Source organism: Oxyura jamaicensis, chromosome 1 (genome assembly GCF_011077185.1).
Source record: "Oxyura jamaicensis isolate SHBP4307 breed ruddy duck chromosome 1, BPBGC_Ojam_1.0, whole genome shotgun sequence".
NCBI lineage: Eukaryota > Metazoa > Chordata > Aves > Anseriformes > Anatidae > Oxyura > Oxyura jamaicensis.
In genome coordinates, this window is record NC_048893.1 from 34,917,032 (window position 1) to 34,940,538 (window position 23,507).

General features: G+C 42.1%; 1 long non-coding RNA gene and 1 other non-coding gene across 2 annotated transcripts in view; both read left to right on the top strand.

Moving 5' to 3' along the window:
- LOC118170478 overlaps window positions 1-2,471 on the top strand; it is a 3,368-nt gene extending 897 nt beyond the window's left edge. The window contains exons 2-3 of the long non-coding RNA XR_004752737.1: window positions 1,126-1,242; window positions 1,327-2,471. This is a non-coding gene — a long non-coding RNA (uncharacterized LOC118170478). The remainder of the gene's footprint in view (window positions 1-1,125; window positions 1,243-1,326) is intronic.
- Window positions 2,472-23,049: 20,578 nt separating this feature from the next.
- Window positions 23,050-23,122, top strand: TRNAA-AGC. The gene has a single exon. It is a non-coding gene; the product is annotated as a tRNA-Ala (tRNA).
- The last annotated feature ends 385 nt before the right edge of the window (window positions 23,123-23,507 follow it).

Sequence of the window (23,507 nt, forward strand, 5' to 3'; positions counted from 1 at the left end):
CCCGCAGCTTTTTGCTCCTTTTGTCTGCGTGCCCCCTGTGGCGGGGTGGATGGAGCAGGAGGATGCTGAGGCGAAGGGCGAGCCCGGGTGCCCGCAGGCTGGGGGACATGGAAGTTTTATCCAACCCCCCCTCGCCTGTCTGTGGCGTAGTGACCCTGCCACACTGCTGCACAAAAATCTTGGCAGGCCTTCTTCAGGTGGCAGGCAGCCAAAGGTGTGGAGAAGTTGCGGGGCTGGGTGTGCCAGGCTGAGGGGAAACGGGGCTGAGGGGAGGCAGCAAGAGCATTTTCAGGAGGTCCGTCCCCTCCAGCACGGCTGTGTGTGTGCCCTGTTACATTGAAATGTTGCCAAAATCTTTTAAGTCAGCAGAAAGCAGCGACCTATGGAGTGGAACGAGCCGCGAGGGTGGCACAGCACTGGCACCCAGCAGGGAAACGCTGGTTTGTCATCGTGCGCGGCCAGCGGGGACCATCGGCTGTCATCAGGTTGGCTCCTAACAGAAACCAGCTGGCATACCACCGAACACCGCCACACAGCCTTGGAGACTGAGCCCTCCGAGTTCTTTCAGTTTCTGGTTATTAAACAACACACTGGGCTCCAGCAATGCCACGTTTCCTCCCAGTTCCTTGTTCACAGGCATGAGAAGCGTAAAGATGCCGTGACGGCTACTAGTTTTGATGGCAAAGCTAGCTATTAATAAAGCCTACAGAGCCAGAAGTAGATTAGTGAACAGGGATATTAAGGATGTGTTAAGGGCTAGTGAAGTAGAATTGGGAAAATTTCCACCCCAAATTAAACACTGAAGCAGATATACACCCAGATTTTGGAGGAAGTGGTTATTTTTCAGATCCCTTATTTAACAGTTTCCTGGATTGATAGAGATATTTTGGGGAACAATAAACCTCTCTTAGGTCAAAAACTACTTGATATTAGTAACTAACCACTTGATAACAATGTAAGGGACACCTTGTAATTCTGCCATTCATGCATTTCTGTTTGCTTTGCTTTGTTTCCTGGTTATGTTGCAAAGGTCATTACTTTAAAGGAAAAAAAAAAAAAAAAAAGAGGGAGAGAAAGAAAGAAAAGGCTTGTTAAAATTATCTTTATTGTTATTTTATTTTTCAGGGCTCTTTTGTCTGAGTGCCATAACAGGCAGCTGTTCATCCAATCCACGCATTACTGAGCAATGCAAGTCTGAGGTGACCAGCGTTGACCCAAAACCCCTGGTTATTCTATTCAGTGGTCCGTACAGTATTTGATTTGCCCAGTTCAGTTCACGGCTGGCCCCGTCCACCTGAGGATAATCCCTCTCCTCTCTTTTGTCAGCTAGATGGCCAATGTTTTTCCTCAAGCAGCAATCCAGTGCCACTCTTGCCATAACAGCCGGCTGTCTGAGGAAGACAGGAGTGAGAAGAGGGACACGAGCAGGGCTTTGATCCTGAAGAGGCTCATTTTTTCTGTGTAAGAGTAGAACTCCTCACAGGTTATCACATACACTCTTGGAGAGGCTATGCCAGCAGACTAAATTTTGCAGTATATCTGACTCATTACTTCAGAAAATACAATTGACAAGTCTATTGACAAGGACTCAGGGGATGAGTGTTTGTCCTCCTGCCCCACTTGTGGTCACCATTCTGCACAAAACATGAGGGAGAAATGTAAGAGAGTATATATAGGCTTCTTAGAATTTAAATGGTTGTCTCTGCAAGATGAGAAGGAAAAGCTCAGATCTGACATATGGGGAGACAGCTTAACAGCTCACCATTCGGAACAAATCTGTGCGCTATTTGAAATTCTGGGGTTGTTTGCCTCTGACACAAGAACGCTATGCGGATAAAACAGCTAGGATGTGACCTTTCCATAATGAAACATATAGAGATGCTTTGATTTCAGTTCTCTTTGAGGAAAGAGGATTGCGTTGTTCACTTCTGAGTCAAAGGTGAAGCCCCACTTCTCAAAGGAAGTCAGGCCTGGCAGATCTGAGCAAGTTCTTCAAATCGCCCAGCCTGTGGTCCATCAGGTCCAAGCCAGATGTCTTTGGTGGTGAGCAGACCTTGAAATGTCTGGGTATTCACTTCACATAAAAATTTGAGGCTACATTCTCAATGTCACTATTTGAAAATTGACTCTCTCTCTTTCTGCTATCCCATGACTAATGCAAAGAAATGTTGGCAGGTTTGATTTTTTTTAATGCAAACGTATTTGTGAGATTGAGACAAATATAATTTTCTCTCTGAATGACTAACCACGTCATGGAGCTAGAGACATTCACACACAGCTCTTTGAAGGATCTGCACTGTATTATGTCACTTTGCCATGCATTATAATCAACATTTGACAAATTAAACTGCATTTTACTCATAAAAGGCACCAGGCTATGCAAGCCATTGGATATGTTAATGTTTCCTAAAGGATTGTGGTATTTCATAATTTATTAATAAATAAATAAATAGATATTTATTTCAGTGTGATTCTTGTACTCACCTGTACATTGTTTATACCTCACCTTGCTTGCCTGCTTTTTTTGTTGTTGTTGTTTGCTGTGCTTTTTATGTTCTGAATAAAAGCAATGGGAAAACTCCCAAGGACTTCCCAAAGGCACTCAAAGCAGTAGGTCTAATGTGGGATGAAAGGAGCATTTCTGCTGGCATGAACGTCTGTGCTGTTGTTAGTGTTGCATATGTACAGAATATTGATGGGTGTGAACTCTTCTACTGGCTTAATTCTGAGAGTATGTCAGAATAGGTATCTGGCATCGTGGTGATGAAACCGTATCTGCAGGGTTAAAAAAAAAATAAATAAAAATTAAAGGAAGAATTTTTTTTTTGTTTTTGTTTTTGTTTTTCTCAGTTAATCCCCTGAAAGAAAAGCACTCAGAGCCTTATTGTTGCACATGACTGTGCTTAGGAAGATCACCATGTCATGTGGTGATCAATGAACTTATTCTTACCTTTTCAGAAGTACAGTACAATCTTTAACAGGCATGAGGAAGCTCTTCATCTCTGGAGAAAGGCCCTTCAGAGGCACAGTGCCTGAAGCATCTCAGAGACGTGGAGGGGAAAATGCCTCTTGTTAAGACATCAGTGATACTCCCAGCAGTGCCAGATCTCCCCTCCATGCCCTTAGCTACCCGCAGTGTTTCTAGGCTTATCGGAGCTGACAAGATCAAAGCCACTGGTGCTCTTGCCAGTTTGCAAGCAAGAGCACCAAGTATATTAAACAATAAACAGCAATACTTGCAGTGATGTGTTTCCTCTGTTTTACCTGATTTCTATATCCTCATCCCTGAGTCTGTATTTTTTTTGTACATGTAATTTCCTTTGGAGAGACTTCTGAGGCTGAAGTTGAGAGAGAGCATCTCCTGCAGAACATGGGCAGTGCCACGGTCCCAAGGCTTGGGGACCCAATCCAGTCCCCACAGAGTGTGGTCCCACTGAAGGCTGCAGGCTACCCAAAGACACCAAATCCACAAAATGGCACCAAGGCCAAAATACCCAAATATCTTATTCTGAAGCACAAAATTTAGGGCAAACTCTTTATTTTGCTTTCCTGCCCTACCAAAACGTGACCAAAACCAGTAAGTACGATTTGCCAGGCTGCAGCAGCTGTAGCCAGACTCACCAGTATGGCTTGTGGGGTGAGGGGGATAAGAAAGCATCCAAGGTTTCCTTTAGACTAGGGAGAAACTAGGGATAAAACTTGTATTCATGAGTTTCATGCTGACAAGCAACAGTGTCCAGGGGCCCTAGCGCATAGAAATTGTAGCCAGGCAATGAGGACCTCTGTCGCAGCCCTGCCCTTACTCAAAAATACACTAAATAGTTGCGTGGGGAAAACACTCAGGCCAGAAAAGTGGCTCTGTGTTTCTTCTCATGATGGAACACTAATAAATGCACAATTCTGAGCTGTATGGAAGTAGCCCTGGTTTAGGTACCCAGGCAGGAAAAAAGCCCTAAAGAAGGGTCTTATGTGACAGGCAGTCACAGTAAAAGATGTCACAAGGTATTATAATGGCCTGCAGTCTGTGTAAATATAAATAAATACTGCAATGTAAGCTGCCCATAAGCATGTAAATTTTCATATTTGCCAAAAACTACAGGATGACTTTTTCTGCAAGAATCTGTATGCAAGTATCCTGAAGAAATAACCATCTAATTTCACAACAAACATCATCAACAACATTTTGCTGCTGTAGCCTCTTCTTACTTTCCATTATCTGCTCCTTTTTAATGCCTGTAGCTCAATCTGCTAATAACAGGCTGCACTGCGGATTAGCTTGTTTATGTGCTCCCATTGGCAGCTTTACATGGGGGAGGAGGAGCAAAATGATTATATCCTCCTTGTGCTCCTTTGCCCTGATCCCTGCGAAAGAACATCTTGCCCTGATGGTACCATGAGATGCTTCACAGTGTCAGCTATAGCTGGTAAGGAGGTCTTGACTCATGCCCAAGTTAAGCATGGGTTAAACGCTCAGGGAAGTGTTTTGTGTTTGCAAAGTGGTGAGGAATGTTTATGTAACCTGCCAGCTGCTTTCACTGGCTCCTTACCTGGGGTGTTTCAAGAGTAAACGGGATGGGCAGGGGCTGCCTGGCTGCCAGTGGGGCAGGAGAAGGTGGCAGGCACGAGGAGAGCATCGGCCGGGGCATGGGGTACAGGAGAGCCAAGCCTCACCATCACACCCTGCTTTGACTTTGGCAGCTCTTCTTTATTTTCCTTGGGTTTGTTTTTGTTTTGTTTTGTTTTGTTTTTTCTTTTCTCAGACATTTGTTTTAATACAAATTAAGTGAACAGTTCTGGCAAAGCTTCAACATTTTAATGTCAGTCTGGGCATATGAAATCACAGGTAAAGATCTTACGTGGCACTCATTCTCAGGCAACATTGCCAAGGGAGGAAGTGGGAGTTTTGAGCAAGTTGTCAAAATCCCAGGCTCCTAGACTTGAGGCTGAAGGTTTACCAGATGTTTTGTGCTGTCAGAAATCACAGTCCTGGTTATTATGAATCATGACAGAGAAAGAAATTACTCTACTTTTGCATTAAGCTCTTAGATTTCTGTTCATCTTCTGTAAGCAGGAGCATGGAAACTATATGGAAACTATTCTCCCCATTCTTTTTTTGTTTTGTTTTTCCTTTTTTTTTTTTTTTATTATTTTTTTTTTTCTTCCTTTTTTTTTTTTTCTTTTCTTTCCAGCACTGCTCTTGAGGTGCGTGTGGCCCTGCATGGTCAGCCTGGCTGCCTGGTTTCCCAAATATGTGGCATATGTGGCATTCTGATATTAACATGTTATCATTCAGATTGCTATGGGTAATACCCAGATTCTTCAATACCTGAAGAAACAACTGCAAACAAGGCAAAAACAAACATTTAGAATTTACTGACACTTCCAAAAGTCTTGCAAAGTTGTAAAAGTGTGTATATCAATATTTATTAAGTTGTGTTGGAGAAAAAAAAAAAAAAAAAAAAAAAGTGAAAGTCCAAGTCTTCAGAGCTCTCCAGTTTCAGCTGTGTAATAAGATGCTATAAATGTTGTCCTTTCTTCTGCAGCATCAAAGGTCCCTTGTTATAGGATCTGCTGCTTTGTCTGCAAAGACCTGTGTCAGTAGTGGGGGCTCTAATCCATTTTTAAGTTGTGCAAGCACGTTTCTTTTTTTCCCCTACAGATGTTTTATAACTTGACCATTCCCCTTTATTAATGCTTTTGACGAGTTTGTTTAAATAGATTCTTTGTCATCTTGTTTTATGCATGGGATGGGGATTTTTTGGCTCGATTTATCTTTCTTTTTTTTTGCTTCCTTTTATATTGACTAGAAGCTATGGCTTTTGACAGTCTTTTGTAGAGGAGATTTAAAAATAATAATAGAATATATATATATATATATTCACGTGTCTTCCTATAACAGATTGCCCAATGCACAGAAATTTCACCTGGGTTGCACTACGACCATAGGGCAATGTAACAGCTGCTCCGAGATCACTCGAGCCATTACTTTTTCAGATGTCCTCAACAAAGAAAAAATAAAATAAAATAAAAATAACAAGAAAAATAAACTGGAGGCCAAAGATCAGACTGAAAATGTTGTGCTGGGGAGAAGTCGGGCCAGTGCCGGGCCAGCTAATTAGGGAAAAGTGCAAACAGGATTATGTGAACATCGCTGCTTCCGCAGCAGACACAGCAGCAGGAAAGGTCCCCAGCAAACGTAGCCACAACAATAGGCAATCTGCACGGCCTGCTGGTTGCTCCAGCTGAGCTACAAATCTAATTAACCTCTGACTTCTCTGGGTCATGACCTTTCAACTACTGTGCAGAACAACCTAGGAAACTTGATAGAAAAGATGCTTTCTGTCAGATTTCAAGCAATAAAGAAAGCCTCACAATCTCCCACTAAATAGCTGATGTAGAATAAATATGCTGACCTTCTGGAAATATCATTATTTGTGATGAACATCTGTGTTTATGATTTTTTAATATAGAGTGTTTTAAAAAAATCAACAGTTTTATGGAGCTGTAGCCCTTTTGGAGAGTGACTCATGCACCTCAAATGCATTTAAGTAATGTAAATAAATAATTAGCATGCCATAACCTACTGCTGGTCACAGCCAATTGTTCCTCAGCTCAGCCACTGATGATAATTCTCACCATGGTGCAGAGGGGTTCCCTTCATCCTGTGTCCAAAGCTTCCCACCAGCCTAGGTAAAGCCCATTTCAGTCTCCCTGAAGTAAAGTTACCCTGTGGCTGCTCACTGCCTTCCCCAGCCGGGGATGGTGTGGGGCTGACAGTGAAGGTAGTGGGGCAGATTCAGGGGCTGCTCAGCCCCACCCCAGCACCTCCAGCCCTCAGACAACCTGTGCCAAAACCCAGAAGTCACTGGGCACTCGGCTGTCCTCTGCACTTTGTACCAGTGCTTTGCAATCCCAAACACCAAAGGGGTTTCCTCCACAGATTTCAGGATAGCACAGGCTGAGATGTCTCCATTTGCACTTTTGTAACGGGACTTGGTGAGCTCCAGGGATCTACAGCCCCATAAAAAGATTCATGGTTAAGAAAAATCTGGAAATGCACTGTCTGTATTTAAGCATTACTTACTATTAAAAGGTTTAGGGGTGTGTGGGGAACAACATATGATAATTTGCATGATACAGAAATAAGCCTGCAGTAGGAAGCCCCAGTACCTGAACCCTGTAGCCATCAGTGAGAGATGCAGGTCTGATAATCAAGGTCAAAAAGTTGCTTGGTGCGATAGCGGGGAGAGAAACCACAGCTTGAGAGGAGACTGAAGAAAAGTGTCGACACCACAAAGGCAGCAACGATGCTCCATTAAATCTGATGAAGCCTGAAATCCAAAGCTGGAAGGAAAGGCTTGTTTAAACTGCATAGGAAGCGCTTAAAAAAGCTGATAAGTAGGTATCTTTCTGACCCTGTTGGCAGCTGCATTGATACACGTTTTCAGGGACAAAGTTCATTTAGAGAAGTTTCTCAGGAGCGTTTGACACGCCAGTGCTTTCAGGCAAAAACCTCTCTGAAGTTCAAGCAAACACGTTGAAGGAAAACACCACGAGCACTGAACTGCTCTGCTCCCTGCTTTGTTTTCACTTGCTCCCCATGGGGGATTTTGTGACAGGGAATTATATAGCTCCCATGTGCAATTATCTTTTTATTCTAGATGCCCTAAAGACATTCAGTGACTGTTTACATGCTTTTTTTAAAAATAAAAAATAAAAAAAAAATGAAGCTGGTCTTTGGCATTGCAACATACCCAGGCTCCTCATGTGGTTCTTCTGGTGCTGGGGCCCTCCTACCCGAGCACAAACTTGAAAATGACCAGAAAGCCTCCTCGGGACTGACACAGGGAATGGTGCCCCTATGGGGTCTCCACACCTTTCTGAGAAAGAAAGATGCTGAAGACCAGGTAAGAAGTGCTTGTGGGGATACCCCACAGGGAAAAATGGTTGAAGTTTTTAAGATGGGGCAGTGAAGGATTTGAAGCAAGGCAGGAATAAAAGAGGAGTCTGGGCGAGGTGGAAAAAGACATCCAGGAAGAGTAATGATTTATTAATTCAGCAATGTGGATTATGATAGTTGCAGACTATCATCATAGTAATTCCATTGTTAGTTCCGTAATAATATTTCAGCAAAGACTCCAATTCTTGATGAAAATGAAGTTTGGAAACTGTTGATTTAATGAGTAACAGGAAATTTGGTAAATCACAGTAAAAGCTGTTGTCTATAATTTTGTAGCTGCATATTAAACATTGCTTTTGACACCTCACAGCAGGGAATTCATAGCCTTTCAAGTTACCTTGATTTTGTTATTCTGCACAGCACAGCCATGGGAGCTCACGGAAACTCTGGAGGTAGAACTTGTTTCCAACTACTCCTGAAGCTGCCAAGGAAAGCAAACCTGATTTTTAGAAAGTTCTGCCCCTTGGCTTCTGCTGCAATGACCATTCGGCTTCAGCAACATTTGTGTGTCCTCAGCAGCTCTGAGAAACAGTGCCTTTCTGTCAGGTACCCAAAGAGGTGCTGAAGAGCTGGAGTTAAGTACTTGGCCTTGACAGTCTGACAAAACAGCATTTTTCATAAAAAGTCCTAGTGACTGTATTTCATCAAAAATAGGGGCAGATACTGCCACCTGTTCCTGTCTGTATACTGACACACACATGATCAGCTGTGTCTTGAAATGCTGATTTGCAAAAATAAATTTACTGTATTGTATTAACAAGGCTGCAAGGATGCATAAACCCAACTACATTTTTATATGACAGTTTGCCAGAGTTGCTCACCCATGTATAGTTAGTTACTGATTGGTGACACTGGTGGGATTAGGGCCTAATCGTGTCTTCTGTTTGGTGACATTCACTATGGCAAAGAAAGCAGTAAAGGAGTGTTGCGGTGCATGTAGTTTTAGTTTTAATAGCTTGGGTAATAGTAATGTTCACAGTAAAATGAAATAACACAGGTGTTGGCATGACAGAGGTACTGGGGGAAAAATCCAACGTCCTTGGTAATCTCCTCACAGCCTGTGCTGAAACACAGGCCACTGCTTCTCCCCAGTGAAACCAGAGCACCCAGCCGGGGCCACCCCGATGAAAGCCTGCTGCCCAGATGCAAGCTAACACAGGCCCTCTGTAACAGAGGACACCAGATTCCAGCAACTGGTGCTCCTCAGGCTTGTGGACAGTTGCATTTTGTAGAAATACCATGTTCAACACACCTTTGCATGAATCTTATCTGTTCTTCCTCTTCAGTATCTTCCAAACACGTTCTGGGTGTTTCTGCATATCACTTCCAGCTGGTCATTAACAGGGTAGTTGCACATCTTGTATAATTTAAATGCATATCAGCTCAGAATGCTTGTAATAAAATATAGATTAATTCCTTAACAACAACAACAAAATCTATGCAGAACACTGTTGCCTTTACAACAGAGTAGAACTTCATGTGAGAATCTCCTTCAGGGCAGTGAAATGATCTTTTGATATTTTTTCACATAAATCTCTGCAGACATTTTTTTCCTTTTCCTTTTGTAGAAAGAAAATAAAAATTTTAAAATAGCCAGAAGGCAAAATATTAACACATTTTAAATTTGAACAAGTTCTTCTGGTTTCTTTCATAAATACCATCAGTGTCAAAAGGGAATTCTGCACTTACATTCTGAAGCATCAGTGTGATCATATGATTCACACTAAAATTCAATCTGAATAGCAATGTTTTAATGTGGTATTACAAAAAAAGCTGCCCCAAGGCTGGCAGCTTCTTCTTTGCAGTATGCAGAAAGAATTCTCTGTGTAGGACATGGTATAAAGCTGTATTATACATGTGTTCATGTACCTGCACACACAGTTGATGTAAGACATCTTCTGCTTATGTCAGTGGTGTGTGACACTGTAACACACACACACTCAAGTGGAAGAAGCAGATTTCCAGTTAGGACAGTTTGGCCGAGTCTGTCCTGGTCTGAAAAAGCAATGTTTGTATGCAAATATCCTGCCCGTGCCCTCCAGGGCTGTCTGAAGCCACCTACTCCTGGGCATGGGGTGACAGGGATGTGCCTGAGCAGTGCCCTCCTCCCCACAAGCACCAAAACCATCCCATGCGTGCAGAGCACATGGACTACCACACTGAGCAATGCTCTCTTTTTCCTGGCACATATTATTCTCAGCTGTCCTGCAAGGTGCATGTGCTTGGGCACTTTACTACAAAGGCCACCTGTTTGCAAGCAACCAGACCAGTCCAGGCACTATTCTTGTATAAACATCATCGTGCAGACAGCTTGCTCTTGTGTAACAGGCCCAATTCTCCTCCAATTTGATGTGTTTTGCATCCAGCAATGCAAGAGGATTGATGCATGGGTGCACAAGCACAGAGCAGATCCACGTCAGGCACAATTTCTGTTTCGCCCCAGCACTGTTGCCAGTGAGGCAGCACAGTTTGCAGGGGAAGGTACCAGAAGTGTAAAATATCACAAAGATCACAGCTATTGCACTGTGGAACAGTTTGGGTCCACTTACAGCTCCCTGTAGACCCAATCCATCTTCTTCCTTTGTGATTCAAGGTTACAAGTAGAACAGCATCCCCCATAGCAGAAAGGAGATGACTCTTCTGTAATTACAGAGGGGACTTTTGAGATCAAAAGATGTAAACAGCTTCTCATAAGTGTGTTATGTTGCAGATTCCCTAGCCAAGTGGATGCTAAACTGTGCCCTGCTGGGATGAAAAAAAAAATAAAAATAAAAATAAAAATAAAATAAATTGAAAGGCAAAGAGCAGAGGTCAGAGTGATGATTCTTTGGGCACTGGCCAAGATACTGGTGTACAGTGAGCTCATGAAGTAGCCCAAGGCTCAGTGCAAGCATCATTTATACAGCTGGAGGGACCCAGGAGCACACATCACACTAGCCCTGGGGATGAATCAGGATGCTCACACTTTACTGGGTGGCAGCCCTTACAAAAGGGAGAACCTCTGGCAAGAACAGGGCAACGGAGCTGCTGGTTTCCATCTTGCAGACCAGGGTTGTGGCCCTGCCACCTGCAGGGCTTGCCTCAAGTACTCACGTGTGGGCACGCCAGTGCCAATTTCATGAGATGCTTGCATCGATATGCACCCTCAGACCTAACTATTCTAAAAATGTGCGTCTCAGCCCTCCACTGAGGCTATAAAGAGCATTGTTAACTCCATATGTGTCTTTTGGCTCCCTGCTTTTTATTTCTGCGTTTTATTTGCTGGCATCCTTAGAGTGTTAAAAGTTGCTTTTAACCTTGTCAAAGGAGGACTGCTTCTGTTTTAAATTGAAGCATTTTTTGCACAAGTCATATTTTGCTTGCAACATTTCCTTATGGTTAAATATTTCTGTTGGAATTCCCAAATGACAATGTAAAAGCACTCCAACGAGCTGAGGGAGAGCAACTTCTGCTCTGGAAGGCAGTTTGATGATATCCTTGATACATTTAATTGAAACTATTTCATATCCAAGACAAATGAAGCAACATATATATTCATGACAGATTTTGGCTTTTATTTTTTTTTTTTACACTTTTCTGAGCGTATCACGATTCCCTAAAAATTCTGTGGTTAAATCTCTTGGGCTGTTTTATTGTACAAATTACCTTATTCCGTGGAGTGAGTGACAAGATTCCCCAGGCTGAAGCATCTCCTTACCCCGGGGCTTAGCTGTCATTGCAGGGGCAAGCTGCACGCTTCAGCCACTATTCTTTGTCTGGGTAAGTGTGTACTTCACCTGCTTGAGTTTATTTAATTTAATCCTTGAATATGTCAGTGTGCAACTCTAAGATCTGCTTTCTCCTGGACCTGACTGGGCATTCTCAAAAGAGAAAGTTAAATTTGCAAACTTCTTGCACTGAGAGCACTAAAGTAGAATAGATTGTTTTGGATTTGTTTAATCTGAACTACAAGCTCAGTGATTTGGGTTCTTGGAATGAATTTCCATGTTATCATGCAGGAGGGCATCTCTTCTGCAGAGTCCCATAACAAATCTTGGCCTTTACGTGACCACAAGCCCAGAAAACACCTCTGATTTTCTCAACTGCAGTTCTTTGGGTGTTTTCTTCCCATAAAAATTGGCTTCAATTTGATTTGAGACAAAGTATGAAAATATCCAAATTCCCCCAAAATAAAAATCCTGCTTGCTTAGCTCTTCTTCCTGCAGAGATCTGTACAGTAAAGCCTTAAATAAAATTAGTAGAAAGAGAAATAGCAGAGGGAGAAGCATGACTAAGCAGACTGAAGAGAACATCAGTGTCTACCTACAGTATTTTTCAACATTTGTCCTAAATCTGTTTTAATGCCTATAGGGAACTGCTATATTCATACAGAAGGACAATACAAGTGGCCTGAAGTGATTTTTGCCCTACAGAACTGGCCTTTGAATGTAGCCTGGCTAGGTAAAATCTGCCCATCAGATTCCAGTGGCTACTGGGAAAAAAAACACCACCACAAACAAACAAATAAACAAACATATTTTCTCAAAGAACTTCAAATGTATTCTTCTTGGTCTTCAGGTTATATTAGGAAATACTACTGTCAAATGAACTTTTCAAACCAAAATATAACTTTTTTTCAATTTTAACAGTAAAAACTAATAAAAGCTATTGTCTCTGCCTAAACATAGTGGTAACAAAGGAAACCAGAAATATACTTGACACAAACTAATCTCTATCCATTTGAAATAAACAGCTACCTAATGGAATAGCTGCTCTTTTATAGGTCTTCCTTTTGAATAGAGATACTGAATGAGTTCTTATTATCTATTCCTTCCATACTTATTCAAAGAGTGAAAATTTATGACAGGTGGGTACAATACATGGAAGATGTATTACTGCATAGCTGTAATCCAGTACACTAAGGTCGTTACTTCAACGGTGACTTCACTTGGTAATGGAGATAGAATAAACAAGAAAGAAAAGAACAGTACTGTTCCTTGAATATATCAGAAAATAATACTGTATATCGCCTCAGAAACAGCTATGTAACTACTTTTTTATTATTATTTTCTTTTCCTGCAGGGAAAAAAAAAAAAGGTGTAAGAAGCAGCCATTAATAAAACAGACCAGTTTCTCCTGGGCTGAAAAAGATATGATGAAGCCAAGATTGTTCAGCTGATGAACCCGCTTCTGTAATCTGTTTCGGATAACATGGTTATAACAGCACAAAAAGCATGCCTATGTGAAAGATATTAATGATTTCTTCTGAAGCAAAACATGAAGTAAAAGAACAACTGTCTGGAAAGAATGTAATTGATCTTATATTATGGGGAATTAAAGACAGTGGCGGGGGGGGGGGTGTTACAAACTTTTCATTACATTAAAATGAAAATCGGTCATTATGGGATGAGAGGGATTGAATTTTGTACTGAAAATATCATGCATTCATCTATTTATTTAAACCATGCTTCTCAGATGACTCAGTCCTTTGTTAGGGCTGTCTAAGCCTATTCTAAGCCTATTACCTCCTTTTCCAGTTGCTTTTTTTTTTTTTTTTTTGAGAAATTTCAATTGACTGAGCTGTATTTTTTATTTGATCTCTACCTCACCCTGAATTTTAACGTTAAATGTGATTTTAAGAAGTTCAGACATAATTGAAAGGAATGCTAGGACCAGGAGGCAGATTCCTCAGCACCTGATGTATTTTCCACTGTAAAGTACTTGTGGTAAGCCTCCTGTTTGGTGAAGCATTATGAGATTTGGCAAGGAACTTGGTTCCAGGTTCACTAGGCTTCTGTTATTTCCTTGGGCGACAACTACCTGTATCAGAAACCCCAGAAAATCACAAGATATACAGGTTTTCCTGCAGTTGCTCAATGCAGATGAAAATGACAACAGCCTTAAGGCTACCCAGCATTTATGCTGAAAGACTGGACCTGCTTACAGACATCCAGCAATCCATAAATGTGCAAAACTGAGATTGCTGTTTCACATAAAAATGGCTCCATGTGCCATTCCCAGTGCTCTCTGTTCCATGTCACACATTCAGGTATGTCCTTCATGGCCATAGGATGTATTGCTCCATCGCGGTTCTACACAAGGACTGCAAGACAAATTGGCTATTTGGCTGTTACGGTGACAGAGGACATTCTCCTGCTTCTGTATTGGATGACAAGGATAAATCTTTAAATGTGTGTAAGTACACTTCACTGGCTGCCAGCAGAATAAGAGTACATTAGAAAAACAACTTGATAAGCATATTGATTAATGAGCACTTGGAACGGTTCAGTTAAAGACTTAATTCAGATTTGTTATAATTCTGATTACTGTGCACTCATACATGTGCTCATAATCCATAGCCATAACCAAACTATTAGAGAATTAGCATAGTGAGGCAGCAAATGAGCCTCTGGATCATGCTGACAGCATGCTATGCGCAAGTCGTATGTTTTTTTCCCTCTTTTAAAACAATTATCATTGTAGGATTAAATGGGTCAAAATGATGAAGCAGCACAGGTTTGAAACAATTTGCATTTCCTGTGCCACACCAAATGGGTGGCTTTCGGAGTGTGCTATTTAATCATTAGTAATTGCCTCTCTTTCCAGGTTTTAATCAGTTTCTAAATAGTTCTGCAAAAGTTTGGGGTTGAACCTTGTTGAACCTATTTCAGAAAGATACGAATCTTCTAATAAAATGTATAAAAAGGCCAAAACTGAGATAAAATTAAGACAAAAAATGATTGAAAAAAATACACCACCTTTTAAAAAATAGTAGTACTGAAGTAAATACTTCAATACTACTACTTTCAGTACTAATTGATATACTAGTCTTTCAATACTGCTACTTCCACCACTAAAACTGACCTAGATGAGGTTAAAATGCAGGCTGCAGATAGAAAGAAATACCTGACCTTCCTTCTCTTCATCTCCTAGAGAGGATCTGAAGCCTCCTGTCCTGCAGATGCCTCCAAGCCACATTCAGGGTGTGCTGCTGAGGAGCCCACACAGAGGAGAAGGCCTTCGGGGCCTACCAGCAGGCGTGAGGAGGTGGGGGCTCAGCTTTGGGATGGCGATGGTGCAGAGTGGAACAGACCAGAGAGACAAATTCAAAAATGCAAATACTTGTTTGACTTCAGCAGTGGGAACTGGCCTTTCTCTGCTACCTCAGGTACAAGGTTTTCTTAACTTCACCTCCAAAGAGCATCTCAGCGGGAAACCCAGGTGCCAAAGACACTCATTTAGAATGGATGAAGAGTGCTGCTGGATGCAGCATGGTGTTTGAACCCACAGCTCTTTCAGGTGTAGGATGTGCTCTCAGAGCCTGGGAGTTGGCAGCTATGGGCAAATGAGAGCCCCAGCTCTGTGACACCCACAGGTCAGGCTGTGTCCTGCTCAGGGGATCGACCCTCAGGAAAGCATGCAGGTCCTGGAAAGATCCCACCAGCTGCTCTAAGTCAGCAGTCTGCTGAATCCAGCACATGGGTCAAAGTTGGCATGGATGGCTTTCTGTGTAATTCTGTTAATGCCTTGGAGATTTGCAAAGCTTCATGAAAAATGTCGTGTTTTCACAGTGGCCATCTGTTATGAGCACATAAGATTGCCTGTGCTGGTGACTAGCAGGTCAGCTGCTGGATGGGTTTTCTTATCATATCCCTTTAGAGATGGGATCAATCTTTACAAAGAGTGAATAGCACAGCATAGCACGGCACAGCACGGCACGGCACAGCACGGCACAGCACAGAATAGAATAGAATAGAATAGAATAGAATAGAATAGAATAGAATAGAATAGAATAGAATAGAATAGAATAGCTCAGTTGGAAGGGAACAAAGAACATCCAGTCCAACTGCCTGACCACTTCAGGGCCAACCGAAAGTTAAAGCACATCATTGAGGGCATTGTCCAAATGCCCTCATCAGCCAACTCTCTGGGAAGCCTTTTCTAGTGTTTGACCACCTTCCATTTACCAGGGAGCAGAGACTGGCACCTCCCTCTCCAATCCCCTTCCTCAGAAGGGTGTAGAGAGCAATCAGGTCACCTCTTAGCTTTCTTTTCTACAAAATAGACAACCCAAGTGTCCTCAGCTTCTCCTTGTAAGAAGCAAAAGTTCCTCTCAGATCACATCCAGATGTTCATTGCAGGCGAGGAAATACAGACCACATGGTGGTGGCTCTTCCAAGTATCACACTTGACCAGGCTTTGCTCAAGTGTTGTATGAGAAGTTTTTCAAAGTGAGAACCAGCGGCCACAGCTTCTCCCAGCACTCTGTGTGGGGGCTTTTCAGGAGACGTGACACAGGCACCTCCATGTGCTCTCAGAAATGCACAGACTGAGATCAGAGCTGCTGTTGTTGCAGCTGCTGCCTCACACACACAGCACCTTGAAGCCTGTGTTTGAGATTTTGGTTTGGGACATGTCATGGGCAAACTCAGAACGAGGAGGGGAGGATAGCTTGAGGTTTGCATCTTGCCTTGCATAGGTGAAAAGATGGGGGTGAGGGCTAGAAATGCAGGTAAAGACGGAGGAATGAAAAAAAATACAGAGTTCAGAGGGGGACACTCAGCTGCAGGGGATGGGGAAGAGTAGGGAAGTAAACAGAGATGTGGGGCTGGGATCCTGACAAGACAAATTAGATTGCCGTATACGTGGTCAGAGAAGCTGATACTGACAAATTTGTTTTGGGAAGCTTTTGTAGGCGCTTAGAAACATGCCTTGGAAAACAGTGCAGAAAACTCAGGATACTTAGGTGTCCTGTCAGTGACGTACCTGAACAAATATACATGCCTATGACAATGTAGGGTAGGCTGGTAGTCTTGCATAGTCCTTTGAAATCAAATGATAACCAGAAGTTACATTTCTCTGGTAACGAAAATAATTGTCAAGATCAGAGAAAAACTAGCTGCTAAAAGTTCACATAAAGAGAGTAGAGCAGAGGAGAAGGGATCCGTCTAGTCATCCTTGTCCTCCCATGTTGGCCCAAAGAGCACTTCAGGCACGACCAGGTCATAGAACCACAGAATCATAGAATGGCTGAAGTTGGAAGGGACCTTAAGGATCACCTAGTTCCAACCCCCCTGTTGCTATCATAATACAAATAATGTGAACAGCTCAAGGTGCTGTTGCTTTCTGTCAACCTGGAATTCTTCTAGAATACCTGGCTGGAAACATACATACATCCAGGCATTATAGAGGTGCTTAATATGCCATTCAGTGCTACTCAGATAGCTATATCACTCCTGTCGGGATAGTATCAGGGTTAATGATAAAGTGATTTTAGAAAAGCCTCTGGTGGGTCTTTGTAGTTGCTCTTATTCCCTAGAGACAGGACTTCACCCATGCAAAACCCACTTGGGTAAGACTGCAAAGAAAGGATATTTTATGGCAGCACAAACCCTTCTGCAAGTCACATTCTTTCAACAATGATTAGACAACTCTTTTCCTAGTGTTTTGTTTGAGCCTTCTGTATGCATGGAAAACCTTTCACTAGTTGTCAAATGACTATTTCTAAGGCTCTAAGGATCTGTTACGTTTGGAATAAGGCCTCAGGGCTGCTGGAGGCACAATGTAAGAACGCCTTGCCAGGAGCACGTTCATTCTGGGAAGCCATGGCAGGAGGCAAGGCTCCCAGTGGCATTGTGAGGAGAAGCATATGTGCCTCCTCTTTTCAGCAGCACCTATTGGAAAGCACTGTTGGATGGGTTCCCAGCATTAATTTGCAATAATCACAATCATTTACATTCAGGCCTTAATTAATGAATATCTGGATGCGTATGGGATGGGGTGATGTGGAGAGGATAGGCAGGGTCTATTTCTGCCCCTTTTCAGTCTGGTAAAACTCTGCTCATGACTCACTGCTCATTACCGTCTCCTGGCAATGTATGAAGAGAGAGATGTACAGCAGAACAAAATGTTTCTTACCCTGATTATTTGCTGCTTTTTAACAGCCCAGTACTTCCCTTACCACAGCCTGGTAAATGGGTTCCTTACAATTTTAAATCCTCAAAGTGTTTATGTAAGGAAACGCTTGAGCATACGACTACCTCAAGGTTATTTGGGTTTCATCAAGTTACTACCTCAGGTGCTAAATGGTTGCTGGAGGGACAAGGGGGTGGAAAGTCCTTTTCTGTGGGATGTGTCATCCCAACCTGGCTGCTGGAGCTGTTTAAAATCTCTGACGTGGTAACCACTGAAGCCCACCTATACCTTTGTGTCTTCTGAAGGCAGGACAGGTATGCCAGCAACATTTTTCCCACAGCACAGGAGTCCTAAGGACCTCTTCCAGCTCTATTTGCTGGTCCAGTTGAACAGCACAGGGTGCTGGAGGCATCTCAGCAGCATGGGCACAACGGAGGAAAGGTGACCTGAACTTGGGTCAGGCCATCTCCCAGGGGAGAATGACCGATGTGCCTATGGATACACCTCAAATACTGGTTGAGCTGGGTTAAGGGGAAGGGTGCTGGGAAGTGCTAGGATGATAGCTGGATATGTGCAAAAAGTACATGGCTGGCATCTGGTCTGACTAACAGAAGCACACTGAAATTATCCCAGGGAAGAAGCATTTCAAGTTACTCATTTACAGCTGACACACATTTCATATCTGACAGTAGGACAAAGCACTGTAAAAATACCCTTAAGAATGTGAATCTCTGCTCTGATTTGCACTTAAAAGGCAACATCTGATTAGTGTCTGTGTTTTATTAGCAGAAAACTGAGAGGATGAAAGCTTCTCAGATATTACCTTTATTGTACCAAATACTTTTCAGAGTATATTGTGGAAGAAAATGTCACATTTCATTAAAGTGGATCATTCATATACCACAAAGGACTTGGCAGTGGTTTATAGACCTAGTGGTAATTTTCAATGTTGCCCATTTTTTAATCTTGAAGATCATTTTAAAAATGCTTCTGATGACCACAGACTACATCAACTGGTGCTCGCTGGTCTGTATGTTGATGTGTGCTGTTGTGCACCAGCTGTGGGGCTGCTTTAGGTATAAGCAGCTCAGTTGCTGTGTCAGCAGTTATTGCACAGTTCAATTTTAATAGGCTTGGTTACACAGCACATTCCCAGACCTTCCAGCTGTGCCTCATGAAAATGTATGCTGACACTCATTCTGGTCTCAGCATAACCCTTGCTTTGGTGTTACTTTATTATTATCATTATTATTATTCTTACAAGTAATCTCAGTGTTTCAGATATATGAAATTTTAGATATGTTGAGGATAATCTCCCATCACTGCAAGGTTTCTCCTCTATTAGTTGTTTCTGTGTGCTTCATTTAATCTGTTTGCTACCCATTAGAAAGGCTAGCAAAACATTTGGTTCTTGAAGAGCTGAGTGCTTAATTTTATCTGATGCAACTGTATCAGCAGAGCAATAATTTACAATGAAGAACTTGTTTGGCAGTCTTGGGCTTTTTTTTCATGGATTGTCTTTGAACAGATTGTAATTTTCTTGAATTTATTAATTATTCAGAATGTTAATGACTTTGGGGGATTGATTATGAGCAATTTTATGTGAGTATTTGGTATTCAGTATACAACTTCTAAGGCCATTACTTCGTTGTGTAGGTAGATAAAGGAGCATTGTCTTCTGTTTTGTTGACAAAAGATGCTGAAAAATGTCACGACAATTTTGCTCAGAGGATAAGAGCTTGGGAAAAGACAAGAAAAAAGATTAGAACATTTACCCCTAAAATCCTGGCAGACAAAGTGTTTTCCTAATAATAATTTCTGAAGTAAAGTTTATTGTCAAATTTCTTTTGTTTACATACAGGATGTTCATTTCTTGTGATAACTTACATGCAGAGCAATTGGGTGTGTGCATGTAGTCCTCATGAGGGTATACTACAGCTTAGGTCACAGTTGCCTTGTGCTTTGGTGAAAGGCATGTTTCTCCACACAATATATTCTGCCATTGCTGTCAGTCTGCACATTTATCTCAAGGATACTGTGAAGGTGAAGGTGACTGGATGCAGTTTCCAGTTCTTAAGAGTGCTGTCAGATGCTTGTGCACTTTACTGCTCTCTGAACATTTGCTTTCTAATTCTATTGAAGCACAAAAGGCTTTAATTCACAGTTAATGAGCATTCTGTGGGATAACAACCTGAGTTCTTGAAAAGCAAGTGGCTTGAAACAGGTGTTAATCAAATTAACTTTTAAAGACATTTGAATAGTTAATTAGGAAATATTTGGTAATGCTTCCTTTGATCTGCTCTTGCCTACTTTGGCTTTAAGGGGGAGAGGAGAGAGGGAAAGCAGTTGCTGTGAGGTAGAAGTATGTACTTCTGGCATCATTTAAATATAGATCTGAATTTTGAGTTAAAAATTCAGTGTTAAAAATTCACGTTTTAATTGCTGTATATATTTACTATATATTTAATTCCCATACGCTTGCAATTTTGGCCAGTCTGGGAAGCAGCTGTGTGACTGGCTGCTGCTGGCTGGATCTTTCCCCCTGTACCAGACAGGAATCCCTACAAGCTCTGCACGTCCTCAGTGTAACTTTTCATTGCTTTGACTAGCAGGTCTACTGATGGATTTCCTTAAAAAGCAGACTGCTACCCAGATCTTAGAGTAATGTGCTGTGTGCTGAGGCTCTCTGTAGCTGTTGAGGTGAATGAAGAGCACTTTCATTTCTTCTTCTGGCTCTGCACAAGCGAAGATAAATGAAGGGTGCAGACACGCAGAGGACTGCCAGCTTAGCACAGGAAGGAGTCACGGCACAGCCTGTGGGAGCATGTGAGAGCTTCCATCTGCAGTTCTTTCCCAGTCATGCTCAGGATGTTTTTTTTCACTAAATGTCCAGTTGTTGCTTTATTTCTTTTCCCACAACCTTCCTCCATCTGGCTTGTATTTAAAAGACACAGTTTAGTTCAACACATTAAATTTCAGCTATGCAGGCTGCAATAGCTTCTGGTCTCCAGGAACTGGTAAAGCATCACGTGTCAGCTCTCAGAGAAAGACAAGGGTTACTTGGTTAGAAAATGAGGAGAGAAGCAAAAGTTGTATACCTTAAGGTTTCCACAAATGATAGAAGTTAATCCTTTTTAAACTCCTTACATCATTTAAGCCTCTTGGGACAGGGATTTGTCTTTAAGTCCCTGTAAAATATCATATCATATCCATTCTGCTCTATAAGAAATGAGTAAAACCCACAAAATTCCTCAGTCATGCCAGAAATCTATGGGACACCTACATTTGGTTTGTGCTGAAACCTCAGTAAACCCAATTTGGTTCTTCACAGTAGTCAATGAAGTGAAAATTCATCATTAGTTAGCAGTGCTCCGGCACTTCCCTAGCTGCACATCAGAAATAGGCTGAACTGGGTATGCTTCATTGCAAAAAAAAAATAAATATGGATTTCTTTTAATTGTGTTCAAGATTATAACTTCCAAATTTAAGCATCTGTAGGTGAGCCAAGGGAAAGCTGCAGGTGCTTGTCTGCATGTTTCTGCAGCAGAGCTGCTCAATCACTCAGCTGCGGCAATCTGTGACCACACACGGGACCCCCATGTCCCTCTGGAGTGGCAGGGCAAGCCAGGTCCAATAATCTGGAGCACCTCACATGAGGTGCATTTGATGTCTATGTTTGGGCAAATGAATCCGTGATTAGGTATATGAACTCCCACTATAGGCAGGGGACATTTTTTCTGTGCAGCTGGGAGAAAGCCTAGAGAGCAGTTTGGTCACCCTGAAATAGACACCTAGGTGCTTGGGCTGTTTTTTCTCATCTCACCATCAGCCTTTCTAAAAGCTGGCCAGAACCACTCCTTTGAAGGCCAGAGCTGGGCTGCACCTGGCAGGATGGCCACGAGTCCATCTGTGTGGTGCAGAAAGCATCTTTTAGCCTCTCGGGGCTGTCGTATTCACGGAGTCTCTCTGGTTGACAGCTGTCTAGCTACATGCCACAGAGGGATTACTAGATCTCAAACATTACTTTTTCAAACATCGCTATTGCAACACACATTTTTCTGTGTGTGGTCTTCCCTCCTGACAAAGAACAAGGTAAGTGAGCAAGAATGTTAAGTGTACAAGTATAAGCACGTACTTGTGACTGTGGCATACAAATACTATAAGGAAAACAGCAGTTTCTGTTGCTATTAAAGCTGTCTAAAAATTTCCATTTCCCTTTTACAGATGCCTCTGGAGCTGAGGTTTATATGAGTTAAATCTTTGTTTGCAAAGTCTGCAACAGACTCTACTGATTTGACTTCCTGTGCTGTAAAGTCCTGCTTCTCCTATGCACATACTTTTGGGCCAACCGGAGGTCAACAGATAGTTCCTAAGAAAGCTCTTGATGGCTTTTCTTTTCTTCCCTTGACATACAAAGTTCTTTCTCTCTGAACATTACAGAAAAAGTGCAGTAACAGGAAAAGTACAAGGAAAATGGAGCTGTAGATTTAAAGGTAAAAGTCAGGAATAATCTCTCTCTGTTGTGATACAGGGTTCACACAGCAGGCCAACTGGCTGGGTTTTGGAATGCACTGAAATATAAGCAGAGGCTTGTTCTTTGTCTTTCACTTTTAACTTGACAAGATCCTTAAATGTATTTTTATAGTTTCCTTCCTGGTATGCTCCCAGAGATAAGTACTTGCTTGAAGTAAATGGCAGGCCTGCACTAGCTAGAAGAAAGCCTCTCCTTACATTCTGTAATAGAAGCAACAGAATTTGCTGCTGATTTCTTTCTTCAGCCACCAGAGATCATAAAAAGAAAAGCCAAAGGATAATGCATTTCTAACTGGTGCACTCCTCGTTACCCTGCATATGGTATGAAGAAATTTAAAAGCTCATACGCTGAGCAATACTCAATCATGCACTTGATCATAAACTCTAATAAAGAAAGGAGGATTACAAACTCTTCTTGTTTCACATGGGGAAATATTTTCTGTTTCATTTATTATACTGAGTTTTCCTGCATAGATATTCCTAATACAGGTCTGCCCTGTTCCTGCATTCTCTTTCATATTCACATCATTTAAAAAAAAAAAACAACAACAAAAAAACAAACAAACAAACAAAAAACCTTTTCTGATATATTTAAAAATTATTCTTGCAACAGCAACACTTTTCAAGGCAGTTTACTTTTTTATTTATTCTAGGGAATTTAGGGGGAATTAGCTCAAATGGTAGAGCGCTCGCTTAGCATGCGAGAGGTAGCGGGATCGATGCCCGCATTCTCCATTTTGCACTGTGAGCTGGCTGAAGGGAAGGAGCCAGAGGGCTGGGGTCAATGGGATGGAGCTGAGTTGGGTGTCCTGTGTCTAGTGGAGTCCCTCAAGGGTCGGTACTGGGACAGTGTTGTTTAATATATTAATTGATGACTTGGATGAGGAAATGGAGTGCAGGTTTGCTGATTACACAAAGCTGGGAGGAGTGACTGACATACCTGAAGGCTGTGCTGCCATCCAGTGGGACCTCGACAGGCTGGAGAGTTGGATGGAGAGAAACTTAATGAAATATAATGAGGGCAAGTGTAGAGTCCTGCATCTGGGCAAGAACAACCCCAGACACTGGGATAAGCTGGGGACTTCCCTGCTGGAGAGCAATGAAGGGGAGAGGGACCTGG